This window comes from Carassius carassius, chromosome 34 (genome assembly GCF_963082965.1).
Source record: "Carassius carassius chromosome 34, fCarCar2.1, whole genome shotgun sequence".
Lineage (NCBI taxonomy): Eukaryota > Metazoa > Chordata > Actinopteri > Cypriniformes > Cyprinidae > Carassius > Carassius carassius.
Window position 1 is genome coordinate 6530204 of NC_081788.1, and position 14927 is coordinate 6545130.

Below are 14927 nucleotides of genomic sequence, written 5' to 3' on the forward strand. Positions count from 1 at the left end.
TAAACGAAAAATCGATCATTTTGACCCATATAATGATTTTTTGGGCTATTTCCTCACTGTATATTCCTCACTGTAAAATTAAAAAGGATATCAAATACTACTGCCTCCTCTCATTTTTCATTTAAACATAATAATAGCCACAGAAATGTACTAAGTTCAGGGAAATGTGTATATATAAAGCTAGTACAATGACATAAGATATTATATCAATTGCCTCTTTTTATTTTCATTTTAACATATAGATACATTGAATACAGACCAAAGATTACCTGTTAGATTTACCCAAAACAAATTATATTTTATGTTTAACCACTAAAGAGACGTCCGAGCCAGCGGCAAATGTCAGAAGCACAAGCGGAGTAGAGACTGCTCTCGGTGGATACATGAGCACTGAGCTCCCGTTGATCACGTGGAGCTGACCATCTCCAAAATTGGCGAAACACATTTTTAAATAGGCGCTGTCTTTATAAATAAACCACAGACTTGAGTTTTATACAACTACATTCTCGCCTGAAATACTTTTAAAATTACATTTCATGACACATAACAGTAATATTTTGAAAATGATCTAAATAATGGTGGTTGAACCCAATCAATGCTGCATGAACTACAACCAATCATCATGTTTAGTGCCCAAGTCCCACCCCCGAAAGTTCCGGAACATTGAAAAAGTACTACCTTGCCACCAGGGACTTTCTGAGGGGCATTTTTTTTAACCGGAACTTTATTTAGTTCCTGGTTCCTGCGGTGGAAACATACCGAGTACCAGCCCAAAGTCCCAGGTTCCTGGGTAAAGTTCTTGTGGTGGAAACGCGGCTATAGGTAACCTTTTAGGATTAGTAGGCACCCCAGCTACTATTCTCCATGTCCTTTGTGGCTCAAGACTTGATACATTTAACTGGGTACTACTTTCTCTTTTCGTTCTAGGTACAAGTATAGGCTTCAACACAGGCACTTCCACAGGTTAGTCAATACCTTCCGACTTTAATCCAACAAACTCTGGTTCTGCTTCAGGAGCTTCATTAGAAACCTCTCCACTCTCAAATCCTGGAGAAGGAGCCTCATACATTGCCTCCCTCTGATCTCCAGTACTATTTTCTGATTAAACAATGGGTGGTTCTGGTCTTTCCAGGACAGCATTATGGACCGGTGCTTCTCTTGGAGATTGGACCCCTTCCACCAGCACACACTCTACATCCAGTGGCAGCACCTCCTTTTCCAACAGAAGCTGCATTTAGATGGACCCTACCAATCAAATTGTAATAGGACTAGAAGCACAATAACAAAAAAAATAAGTCACATGTAACCACGTCATTTGGATTGAACTGGCCAGATCCGACAAAAATGTTGATCAGATTTAAGGGGTTGGTTTATTCCTTTTGTAATCGGAGTGAGAGAACATGTAAATACTTGATCGTATTGAAAATGGAAAGTACTGCACATGCACAGGGATGTAGAAATAGTGTTATGACTGTTCTTCCTGGTGAATAAAGTGTCATAAATTAGTGTCCCTCATTAACCCCCACCCCCCACCCTTGTCTGTGAAGTGGAGCAGGACATTGTCCCACCAGTCCTTGTTTAAGACTTTTTGTGTTTAACCAGCATACAACTGGTTTTGGGTGCGGGAAGGGGCATGTTTACTGCATTATTAAGCAAGCAACATTGCACAACATGTGCTGGTTGTCGCCTAATTAGGACCTGGAATAGAAAGATACCAAGTGTGCTCTTTAAAACGTGTGCAACAACAGTGGGAAACTCTATAGAAGCTTGTGACATATAAATGCGCATATATACCTGATCACTTTATTTAGCGTTCATCTAAATACTGAGGTTGGATCTGTGCACCCTTTCAATCTGTCGATAACGTGATAACACATACTGTTCTACCTCCACTGCTGGACAATACACCTTTTCTTCTTGCTGTGCCACTCTGTTGGCTGTTTTTCTCTTTTCCAGGTGTTTTATGACTGTACGAACCCTAATAAAAGCAACTGATGCATGCTTAATTACTTAAACTGGTTCAGCAATAATGTGATTGCATGAATACTCTGTTACCTCTCCCTAATCAAATGCCGGATCCATTACCCTGTTTTGTTCCAGGACCTCACAATTTACAAATTAAGCACTGACACTATGTATTCCCTCACTTCGTTGCATTGCATTATGGGACTGCCATGGCCGTAAAAGATTCATGCATTGCTGACCTAACATGAAACAATGTATAGATGGCAGCATGAAGCTACCTTTCTCTTCCTCTCTGATGATGCCTTAAATGCTGCCCAGTTACATAAAATGCTAACTATAAACAACGACGTAACTTTGTGGCATACATCCTTTAACACAGGGCATAAGGAAACTACTTTCTGCTATACACTTAACTGGCAAATCTTGCTTTCCATGCGGCAGGTGTGTGTAGGAAAGGGAATTAGCCTGCAGGAGCAGTTTTGTTGAAGCACTTATCTATGATCAGAATACCCCTGAGATGAACCCATTCTTACCCCCAGCACAGCACAAACCTTAATCTACTGTCCCTGGCCTGAGTTTTACACCACACTCTCTACTATATGCTGTAGATGGAGAGGGAAAGAGATAGAGAGATGCACTACATTTATCTGAGATTTTCTATGCCTACGTCCACCCACGTTCTCTCTCTTCCTGCTCATTTACCTTGTACATTCTCTGACACTGATTCACTCTTCCTTAAACCCTCTCGTATGTAAAACATGGTGATATGGATATTGCGGGGATGACTACTGTAGGTCATTCAGTATTTGCAAACACGCACATACAGTACAATGGCACCAGAAAGTATTTGGGTATGAAAGCCATGCTGTAACTTGTATGAATTTTATTAGATAAAATATTATGGACACAAAGTGGCATCAGCAAGCAAATATATATATTTCAATTTAATTAAAATGACAATATATAATACATAGTATACTGTAGCATACATCAGGGGTGTCAAACTCAATTCCTGGAGGGCTGGAACCCCACAGAGTTTAGATTCAACCCTAATTAAACACAGCTTATTCAACTAATCAAGTCCTTCAGGCTTATTTGAAAACTAAATGGTACGTGTGTTGGAGCAGGGTTGGAAGAAAACTCTGCAGGGCTCTGGCCCTCCAGGAATTGAGTTTGACATCCCTGGTATATATGCTACAGTGCATGCAAAATGTTAGATTATTATGATATCAAAATACTTCTTATGTAATTACTAAAGTATTCATGTTAGCAATTTGCTATAGCTTTGATTTTTATCTAATGCAATGACATTGTACATTTAAGTAAAAATCATTTTAAAATGCAATTATTATATTAATACAATGACTTAGGTACACATTTTATGATCGGCATGTTTTATTTTTGAGTTAAAATTTCATTTTGATGAGCTGTTCCAGTTTGAGTTATTTTAGAACTTCAACTTTAATTAACTAAATTAAATGTGAATTGTTGCCTTCACACGGTGCACTATTTACCAACTGTGCCTGTCACAAGATTCTGCTTGTGCTCCGTTCATCTCACTGACACATTGGGCAGCTGATGTTTTATCTCTCTACTTGTGCCAAGTAATGCTAAAATTATGTAATTTTACTTTTCTGTAGTTTTTATGTGACTCTCGGCCATTACGACAACATTAACTGAGCAGTCAAAGGCTGCACATTTATTGCATGGACAGAGTAAAAATGTAAGTGTTTAAAGCATATGCACAGTTCCACTGAATTATGTATTTTTTTTATTAGTGTCGTTGAACCGAATGTACGAAGGAAACTTTTAAAATAACCACAACATTAACAACAACCTTGAAATAAGAGCACAAGGTTTATCATCTGATAATCAAATGATAGAAAGTAGCATTTAGTGCTGTAGCAAACAGGCATTGGGCATGTTTTCTTTCAAAAATTAATCATCACTCGCGAATTAAGAGGGTAAGTTAAGTACAATAGCATTTTATTCTATGAAAATGAGACAAAAAAATTTTGCACTGAAAGAGAAGTAATCTTGTGCTCATAGAACTTAAGACGTGCCAGGCTATATTTGCAGCTAAACTCTATAAAAAGCAGAATGAACTGAAACATTAAGTCAGTAAACACAATAAATAAATTACATTTATGAATGATGCAGTGCTAATTGACATATCATTTATTAAAGTACAGAAACTATAAAGTATATTTTCTACCTTATTCTGTGCATAAAATTGTAATAATTTTTTGTAGTATATAAAACCATGATAAAATTGCCATTAGTAAAAAAAATAAAGATTACAAATGATTGATATCTGTCCAGCTGTGTATTTGATTTCTTATAACAAATCCAAAGTAAGAGATAAGAAAATAATTCCTTATAAAAAAAAGTAATAATAATATAAATAAAATAAAATAAAATAAATAATTATATATACATATCTATTTGACATTCACTTCTGAAATAATGGCTACGCCCCTGGTGTGACAAAATGTTAGCCTATACATAATATTTTTTACGTTTTTTTTAATTTTTTAATTTTATTTTATTTTTTATCTTGGCTTACATACATTTCTTCATATGCCATGTCATGCAATACCATAATTAAACTAGCATCTAACAATGGACGAGTGTTTTTTCCCTCTAACCTATGATTCTGTAAGGCAGTACGTAAAGGCAGCTGTGTAATTTGCTAAGCATTAAAATCATTTAAGGGAAGCATTTAAAAAATCCTATGAATGCTATTAAAGAATGCTGAATTTAATATTTAATCGAATCGAATATAATTTAACTGTGAATCTAATCTAATTGAATCGCTCTGAATTTGTAAAAATTTTCTTGAATTGAATCAAAAACCTGGGAATTGTATCAATTCGCTGTCTACACAAAGATGCCCATTAATGAATGAATGAATTAATTAATTCATTCATTTATTTATTCATTCATTTAAATAAATAAATAAAAAATATTATAGGATCGTCAGCAACAGTAGTTATGTAATCATTTAAGTATATTTTTGTCTGCACAACAATAATTAAATATCTGATGACTAAATGCAATACAATACACAATGATGACTTGATGTTTCACTGGTAATTACCACAGGCATAAACAAAATAATCAGCAAAAATTTTACTGGTTTGAATTGCTTTCCTGCAGAGAAATTATTGTACGCAATGAAATCTACGTTTCAATGTTATTTGACGGTGGATGTGGTGAATAGGTTGCCAGTGATCAAAATATTGATTTTAAAGATGTTGAAAACAATAGTTTGGTGAATATGGATAAACCCTTTAAATTTGAAAAGAAAACGGCATGGAGACAGAAATGACATACCCAAAATAAAAATGTTTCTGCTCATGATTCATTCTGACTAGATACATAATCAAAATTTGTTCACAAAGCTGACACTTCAAAGTTTACTGTTCAGGAATCAGAATCACTCAGACTGTTATGATAATAGGGATATACAATCTCAAACATAAAAACAAAAATAAAAATATTAAAAACATATTTTTTAAATGTATTTTAAAAATTGTTGATCTAGGATATGAGTTTAAAAACACAGTGTAGCTAAAGCCACAAGTCTTCCAAAACTTCATAAAAAATGTCATAATCGAATCTGTAAAACTGTGAATTTTATTAAATAGGCCATGTCATGTGTGTTTTTAGAGAAGGCTAATCAGATTGATTTATGGCACTTGTCATCTCTGTAAGATCAAACATGTAAACACTCCTGTGTGCTCTGTATGTGTGTTTGGATGTGAAAACTCTCCGATTCATGGTTCTATTGTTCTCACCAAATGAGTCTTTCACACCTCCGCCAGGTATGACACATTATCCGCATTATTCTTTTATCATTATTCTATTGTTTTTATTCCACCTTTATTAGCCTTTATTGTGGTTTTTCAGGCTTTACAAAGACACAAAGCTACAATCTCGCTTTAATCTCAGTATGCATTTAGCCCTTATTTCTCAGAAGTCTTACTATAAAAATACAACAAAACATTTTCTTATGACCTTACGTGAATTATTGTGACATAAATGCATTATGAAGAACAAATGCACCTGCTATTAGTAGCATTAGAGCTAACGTTAGCATCAAGCTAAATCAGACAATTTATGAAATTATTAGTACACTTTTACTCAAAACTCACTTTAAACCCCTGTCGAGTGTTTGCAATAACTTCCTTTAGCGATCAGGGGTGGAATTTGGTCGTTTACTGTTGTAAAAATATGCTATTTATAGCCTTTTACATTGCTGTACAAGTTAGCATTTCAGATGTACATTTTGGAATTTGTTTATAAAAACACCCCAGATCTCAAGAAAATCTCATACCAAGCTTTACTATCTTAATCGCGGGTTTATTATACGGATATTTCGTGTACAGAGGTGTATCACTGTTGTTTTGGCCAGATAACTACTAGGAAATGTACAGGAAGCATGTGACACGATGTGGCGGTGTCTGGTTATGACACTCAAGATTGACAAGGCGAAGGACCAATCAGAGTTTGTCTGACACACAGCATGAGCACACATCGCTGCACACACACACAGATCACTGGGAGATGCTGTTTATCATCAGATAGCGTAAATCAGTGAAAAATGAATAGAATTGATGATTCTGTCTGAAGAAATATGAAGTAAACATCAGTAAATATGTCCATATATATATTGAATATCAGATCCCTTTCTACGAAAACACTTTTTGTAAATAATATGATCACTGATCATAATATAGATGTACTCTGTTTGACAGAAACCTGGCTAAAACCTGATGATTACATTATTTTAAATGAGTCCACCCCCCAAGATTACTGTTATAAACATGAGCCGCGTCTAAAAGGCAAAGGTGGAGGTGTTGCTTCAATTTATAACTACGTTTTCAGGATTTCTCAGAGGGCAGGCTTCAAGTATAACTCGTTTGAAGTAATGGTGCTTCATATAACATTATCCAGAGAAACAAATGTTAATGATAAATCCCCTGTTATGTTTGTACTGGCTACTGTATACAGGCCACCAGGGCACCATACAGACTTTATTAAAGAGTTTGGTGATTTACATCCGAGTTAGTTCTGGATGCAGATAAAGTCTTAATAGTTGGTGATTTTAATATCCATGTTGATAATGAAAAAGATGCATTGGGATCTGCATTTATAGACATTCTGAACTCTATTGGTGTTAGACAACACGTTTCAGGACCTACTCATTGTCGAAATCATACTCTAGATTTAATACTGTCACATGGAATTGATGTTGATGGTGTTGAAATTATTCAGCCAAGCGATGATATCTCAGATCATTATTTAGTTCTGTGCAAACTTCATATAGCCAAAATTGTAAATTCTACTTCTTGTTACAAGTATGGAAGAACCATTACTTCTAACACAAAAGACTGCTTTTTAAGTTATCTTCCTGATGTAACCAAATTCCTTAGCATATCCAAAACCTCAGAACAACTTGATGATGTAACAGAGACTATGGACTCTCTCTTTTCTAGCACTTTAAATAAAGTTGCTCCTTTACGCTTAAGGAAGGTTAAGGAAAACAGTTTGACACCATGGTATAATGAGCATACTCGCACCCTAAAGAGAGCAGCCCGAAAAATGGAGCGCAGCTGGAGGAAAACAAAACTAGAGGTATTTCGTATTGCTTGGCGGGAAAGTAACATATCCTACAGAAAAGCATTAAAAACTGCTAGATCTGATTACTTTTCTTCTCTTTTAGAAGAAAACAAACATAACCCCAGGTATTTATTCAATACAGTGGCTAAATTAACGAAAAATAAAGCCTCAACAAGTGTTGAGATTTCCCAACACCACAGCAGTAATGACTTTATGAACTACTTTACTTCTAAAATCGATACTATTAGAGATAAAATTGCAACCATTCAGCCGTCAGCTACAGTATCGCATCACACAGTGCACTATAGACCCCCTGAGGAACAGTTCCACTCATTCTCTACTATAGGAGAGGAAGAATTGTATAAACTTGTTAAATCATCTAAACCAACAACATGTATGTTAGACCCTATACCATCTAAGCTCCTAAAAGAGGTGCTTCCAGAAGTCATAGATCCTCTTCTGACTATTATTAATTCCTCATTTTTTATTAGGATATGTCCCCAAAACCATCAAACTGGCTGTTATTAAGCCTCTCATCAAAAAACCACAACTTGACCCCAAAGAACTAGTTAATTATAGACCAATCTCGAATCTCCCTTTTCTGTCCAAGATACTAGAAAAGGTGGTATCCTCACAATTATATTCCTTCTTAGAGAAAAATGGTATATGTGAGGATTTCCAGTCAGGATTTAGACCGTATCATAGTACTGAGACTGCTCTCCTTAGAGTTACAAATGATCTGCTCTTATCATCTGATCGTGGGTGTATCTCTCTATTAGTTTTATTGGATCTTATTGCTGCGTTTGACACAATTGACCACAACATTCTTTTGCTTAGACTTGAACACTTTGTTGGCATCAGTGGAAGTGCATTACCATGGTTTAAATCGTACTTATATGACCGCCATCAGTTCGTAGCAGTGAATGAAGATGTATCCTATCGATCACAAGTGCAGTATGGAGTACCTCAAGGCTCAGTACTAGGGCCGCTACTCTTCATGCTTTATATGTTACCCTTGGGAGATATCATCAGGAAACATGGTGTTAGCTTTCACTGTTATGCTGATGATACTCAGCTCTATATTTCTTCGCAGCCCAGTGAAACACACCAATTTGAAAAACTAATGGAATGCATAGTCAATATAAAAAACTGGATGACGAGTAATTTCTTACTGCTAAATTCTGAAAAAACAGAGGTGTTAATTATAGGACCTAAAAACTCAGCTTGTAATAACCTAGAACACTGTCTAAGACTTGATGGTTGCTCTGTCAATTCTTCGTCATCAGTTAGGAACCTAGGTGTGCTATTTAATCGCAATCTTTCCTTAGAAAGCCACGTTTCTAGCATTTGTAAAACTGCATTTTTCCATCTTAAAAATATATCTAAATTACGGCCTATGCTCTCAATGTCAAATGCAGAAATGTTAATCCATGCATTTATGACCTCAAGGTTAGATTATTGTAATGCTTTATTGGGTGGTTGTTCTGCACACTTAGTAAACAAACTACAGCTAGTCCAAAATGCAGCAGCAAGAGTTCTTACTAGAACCAGGAAGTATGACCATATTAGCCCGGTCCTGTCAACACTGCACTGGCTCCCTATCAAGCATCGTATAGATTTTAAAATATTGCTTATTACTTATAAAGCCCTGAATGGTTTAGCACCTCAGTATTTGAATGAGCTCCTTTTACATTATAATCCTCTACGTTCGCTACGTTCTCAAAACTCAGGCAATTTGATAATACCTAGAATATCAAAATCAACTGCGGGCGGCAGATCCTTTTCCTATTTGGCGCCTAAACTCTGGAATAACCTACCTAACATTGTTCGGGAGGCAGACACACTCTTGCAGTTTAACTCTAGATTAAAGACCCATCTCTTTAACCTGGCATACACATAACATACTAATATGCTTTTATTATCCAAATCCGTTAAAGGATTTTTAGGCTGCATTAATTAGGTAAACCGGAACCGGAAACACTTCCCATAACACCCTATGTACTTGCTACATCATTAGAAGAATGGCATCTACGCTAATATTTGTCTGTTTCTCTCTTGTTCCGAGGTCATCGTGGCCACCAGATCCAGTCTGTGTCCAGATCAGAGGGTCACTGCAGTCACCCGGATCCAGTACGTATCCAGACCAGATGCTGGATCAGCACCTAGAAAGGACCTCTACATCCCTGAAAGACAGCGGAGACCAGGACAACTAGAGCCTCAGACACAGATCCCCTGTAAAGACCTTGTCTCAGAGGAGCACCAGGACAAGACTTTGACTTTGATATATCTCTGCAGATATGCATCTTTGGTCTATAAATCCTTATTGACGCTGTTCAGTGAGTCTACGTGAACACAAATAAACCATTGCTGAAGTGACTGAATATGAATGAGTGGTGAATTTCTATTCAAAATGTGGCATAATTCGGATTTATTATTTTGCACTCCTGACATAAATTACTAAATAACTGTCACTGCAACAATGTTTTGTCAAAACATTGGTCAAATATCGAAGCACAATTGATGGACAGTTTGTCCAGATCAATTAAGAGAGTGATGTTTAACGTGCTGTGAAAGTGAAACAATAATAAACTGGGGCCGTCGGCGATGCTTGCACGTAAAGGGGTAAATGGAGAGTGTTATGATATTGCATCCGTATTATATATATTTACATTTATTAATTTATCAGATGCTTTTATCTAAAGCGACTTACAAATGAGGACAGTGGAAGCAATCAAAAACAACAAAAAGAGCAATGATATATAAGTGCTATAACAAGTCTCAGTTAGGTTAACACAGTACACGTAGCATGGGCTTTTAAATAATATAATAAATAAAAAGAAAACAGATAGAAAAAAAAGAATAGAGCAAGCTAGTGTTAGAGGTCTTTACACACACACACACACACACACACACACACATACACAGTTGCATAATAAATAAAAAGAAAATAGAATACAAAAAGATAAGAAAGGTAGTTAGATTTTTTTAAGAATAGAATTAGAATAGTAAGTGTTAAAGGTAGAGGGTCAAATAAAGATGGAAGAGATGAGTTTAAAGCCGATTCTTGAAGATGGCTAAGAACTGGAGGTCATTCCACCAAGAGGGGACATTTAATTTAACAGTCCGTAAAAGTGATTTGTGCTTCTTTGGGATGGCACAATCAAGCATCGTTCACTTGAACGACGAACACAAGCTTCTAGAGGGTACATAAGTCTGAAGTGACAAATTTAGGTAAATACGTGCAGAGCCAGTGGTAGTTTTGTAGGCAAACATCAATGCCTTGAATTTTATGTGAGCAGCTATTGGAAGCCAGTGCAAATTAATAAACAGAGGTGTGACGTGTATTATTTTTGGCTCATTAAAAATAAATCTTGCTGCCACGTTCTGGATTAAATGTAAAGGTTTGATAGAACTGGCTGGAAGACCTGCCAAGAGAGCATTGCAATAGTCCAGCCTGGACAGAACAAGAGCTTGAACAAGGAGTTGTGCAGCATGTTCCAAAAGAAAGGGCTTGATCTTCTTGATGTTGAATAAAGCAAATCTGCAGGATCGGAAAGTTTTAGCAATGTGGTCTGAGAAAGTCAGCTAATCATCAATCATAACCTCCAAGGCTTCTAGCTGTTTTTGAAGGAGTTATGGTTGATGTGCCTAACTTGATAGTGAAATTGTGATGAAACGATGGGTTTGCTGGAATCACAAGCAGTTCTGTCTTGGCAAGGTTGAGTTGAAGGTGATGGTCCATCATCCAGCAAGAAATGTCTGTTAGACAAGCTGAGATGTGAATAGCTACCGTCGGATCATCAGGATGGAATGAGAGGTAGAGTTGAGTGTCATCAGCATAGCAGTGGTATGAAAAGCCATGTTTCTGAATGACAGAACATAATGATGCCATGTAGACAGAGAAGAGAAGTGGTCCAAGAACTGAGCCCTGAGGCACCCCAGTAGTTAGATGTTGTGACCTGGACACCTCACCTCTCCAAGATACTTTGAAGGACCTATCTTATAAGTAAGAGTCAAACCATTGAAGTGTGGTTCCTGAGATGCCCTTTGCCAGTAGGGTTGATAGGAGGATCTGGTGGTTAATCGTGTCAAAAGCAGCGGACAGATCAAGCTGGATAACTACTGAAGATTTAGATTCCGCGTTTGCCAGTCTTAGAGCTTCAACAACTGAGAGCAAGGCAGTCTCAGTTGAATGTCCACTTCTGAAGCCAGATTGGTTGCTGTGAAGGAGGTTGTTGTGTGTGAGAAATGTAGAGACTTGGTTGAACACAGCTTGTTTAAGTGTTTTTGCAATAAAAGGAAGAAGGGAAACTGGTCTGTAGTTCTCTAAAAGAGATGGGTTGAGGGTGGGTTTCTTAAGTAGTGGAGTTATACTAACCTGTCTAAATGATGAGGGAAAAACACCAGTGTGGATGGGTGTGTTGATGATGTGAGTGAGTGCAGGTACAACTGCAGGAGAAATGTCTTGAAGGAGATGAGATTGAATAGGATCAAGCGGGCAAGTAGTAGGGTGATTAGAAAGGATGATTTTTGAGACTTCTGCCTCAGAGAGTGAAGAGAAGGATGTAAATGAGTGTATGTTTGCTGGTGATATGAGCTTGACTGATTGTGGTGTGTAAAATTGTGCAATTAAAGTTTAAAAATGCTGATACCGTTTTACAATAAGGTCTCATTTGTTAACATTAGCTAATGCATTAACTGACATGAACTAACAATGAACAACATATTTTACAGCATTTATAAAAATTTTAATGTTGGTTAATATAAATGTTCATGTTCATTTTAGTGCATTTACTAATGGTAACAGATGCGACTTTTAATTTTATTAAATGCTAAACTTAACAATAACTAAGATTAATAAATGCTGTATAAGTATTGTTCATGTTAACTAATGTAGTTGACTAGTGTTAACAAAATAAACCTTATCATAAAGTGTTACCAAAAAACACATGAAACCAACTGCAAAGATAACATGAAAAGAAAAAAGTTTATTAAGTAGAAATTTTAAAGAATCTCTTTATAATGTACAGTCATATTAGGCATTGACCGAACTACTAATCAGTTGCATTTTCTGGACATATTCATTCTTACAATCTGCCTGACTTTCTCTCTCACTTCCCATTTAACTCACATCTCATATTATGACAGAATATGCAAATAATGACTCGTGAGCTGGAATACCCCTGACACAATAAGCTAGCCTGGAGAGCAATGATCATCAGCGGATGACCAAACTGTTCCACGTGTTTGATGACACATCGTAGGCTCATTGTAAACAGTGACAACATCCAAATACATAGAGTAGATGTATTCATACAAAAGCACAATCACGCAACAAGGATTTGAGTATTACAAGCTGAGTGGGTGAAAGGTAAATTGAGACACTAGAACAATAAGACAGAGGTACAGTGACACTGAGGTGGAACTGGGGACCAACGCAATACTCCTGTGTTGTTTCTGTCTAATTACCTGCTTCCTCTTCAGCCAAGGCAAATAAAGGGCTTTCCGTATTGCCCAAGATCATTGCACTCCCTGACAACACACCAACAAACACAGCAGCATCACTAAGGATGTACTCATTGTATGTTGTGAATAATATTAGTCAAGGGGGGATGTTGAACACAATGTAAAGAATTATGTACGCTTGTGCAGCACAAACCGAGAATGTGCCCTGGGTAGTTGGCCAGCCTCTCCCAAGTACCTAGGTCAGAACTCTACAGAATTCCTTCCATTTCCTTCTGTTTTGCTTGTTCTGTTTTTGCCTGCTCCATTAGGTGTGGCGCTCAGAGCTTCTGAGATTGTTTTTTCCAGAGGGTAATGCTGGGAGCTTTCACCTAAAGAGGTAGCACACAATTAATCACAGGTCAAAAACATTGCAGGTGCAGCATTTGACTCATATTCCAAGTCATCTGAGGTCATGTGATAGCACTGTGTGAGGAGTGGGTCCAATTTTAAATCTTTTCCTTTAAAATTTTTATTTTTATTATTATTATTATTATAGATATATTTTTTAAGTTGTTGTCACTATGAATGGCCTGTAAAGATTTTGATTACAGACTAACTGGGCTTTAGAATCACATGAGAATCGACAAATGATAGTGTTCTAGATGAAGATAATGACAATTCCTTTAAGATTAAACTTTCACATATTTTTGAAAAACTGTGGGCCATTTAAGCTTGATTGTACTGTGCTCAACAAGTATGCACTGTTAGAGCATAAAATTGTATTAAAAATTAACAAAAAGTGGCCAACATTACCATTTTCAAAATAAGCTTAAATGTAATGACTCTTAAAATGTCATGTGGTGCTCAAGTTCAAAAGAATTTACACATATCTTAGCACTTTGAATCCACTGAATTGAGTTGTCTTTAGAATATATAAAAACCATAAAAAAATAATATTTAATAGTGACAACAACTGTCAAACTTCAGAAATAAAAAGAAAAACGTATATTTTGACCTTTTTACACACACACACACACACACACACACACACACACACACACACACACACACACACACACACACATATATATATATTTCAATAGAGATTAACAAAGATTTATTTTTTATTGTTATATTTTTCCTATTATTGTGCATTGCATCATTTATAAATTAATCAGGACAGTTGTGCTACCTTATTTTTCCCTTAAAAAAATAAAAATAAAATAAGAGGTGTCATTATCTATAAAATCAATACATACAAGAATAAACAAATAAATAAAAATGGACCCAATGTCACTGACCCAAGAAACAAAAAATTTATACTTTTTCTTTTTAACAAGGCTGTGACAGAGACTTACAGTCTTTAAAATGGCATGCACTATATGAAGGTCCTAGGTCACATGTAATTTTCACAGCTTACAACTTCTTTTTATTGAGTTTTTGTTTAGTGTTTTGGTTTTGTAAATGTTTATAAACAATGTGCTTCTATCCCACACTGTCTCGTTTACATTCCAGTCAAAAATTTAATATGGGGCTACCCTGACTGAGGTCTGTTCTGTGCATTTAAAAAAAAAATGCACGCTTCTCCTTATCAAATACCTACCATCCCAGTGCCACACAGACACACTCACATTTTAAAGGGGTCATATGATGCAATTTAAATTTTTGGTGCATAAAGAACATTTAAAACTAAAGTCTCTAATCCAAAGAGACAGGGGCGGTTTCTTCATTAGGGCGATTGGGCGACGCACCACCAAAGCACGAAAGGGAGGGCTTTTTTTCTTTTACATTCAACCAAGTGTTATGCTAGCTTTCACAATTCTAGACTGTTTGTTCTGCCTCTAATAGTCCAATCAGCGTTGAGTCGCGTTGTGTGTAGTACCTCCCCTTTT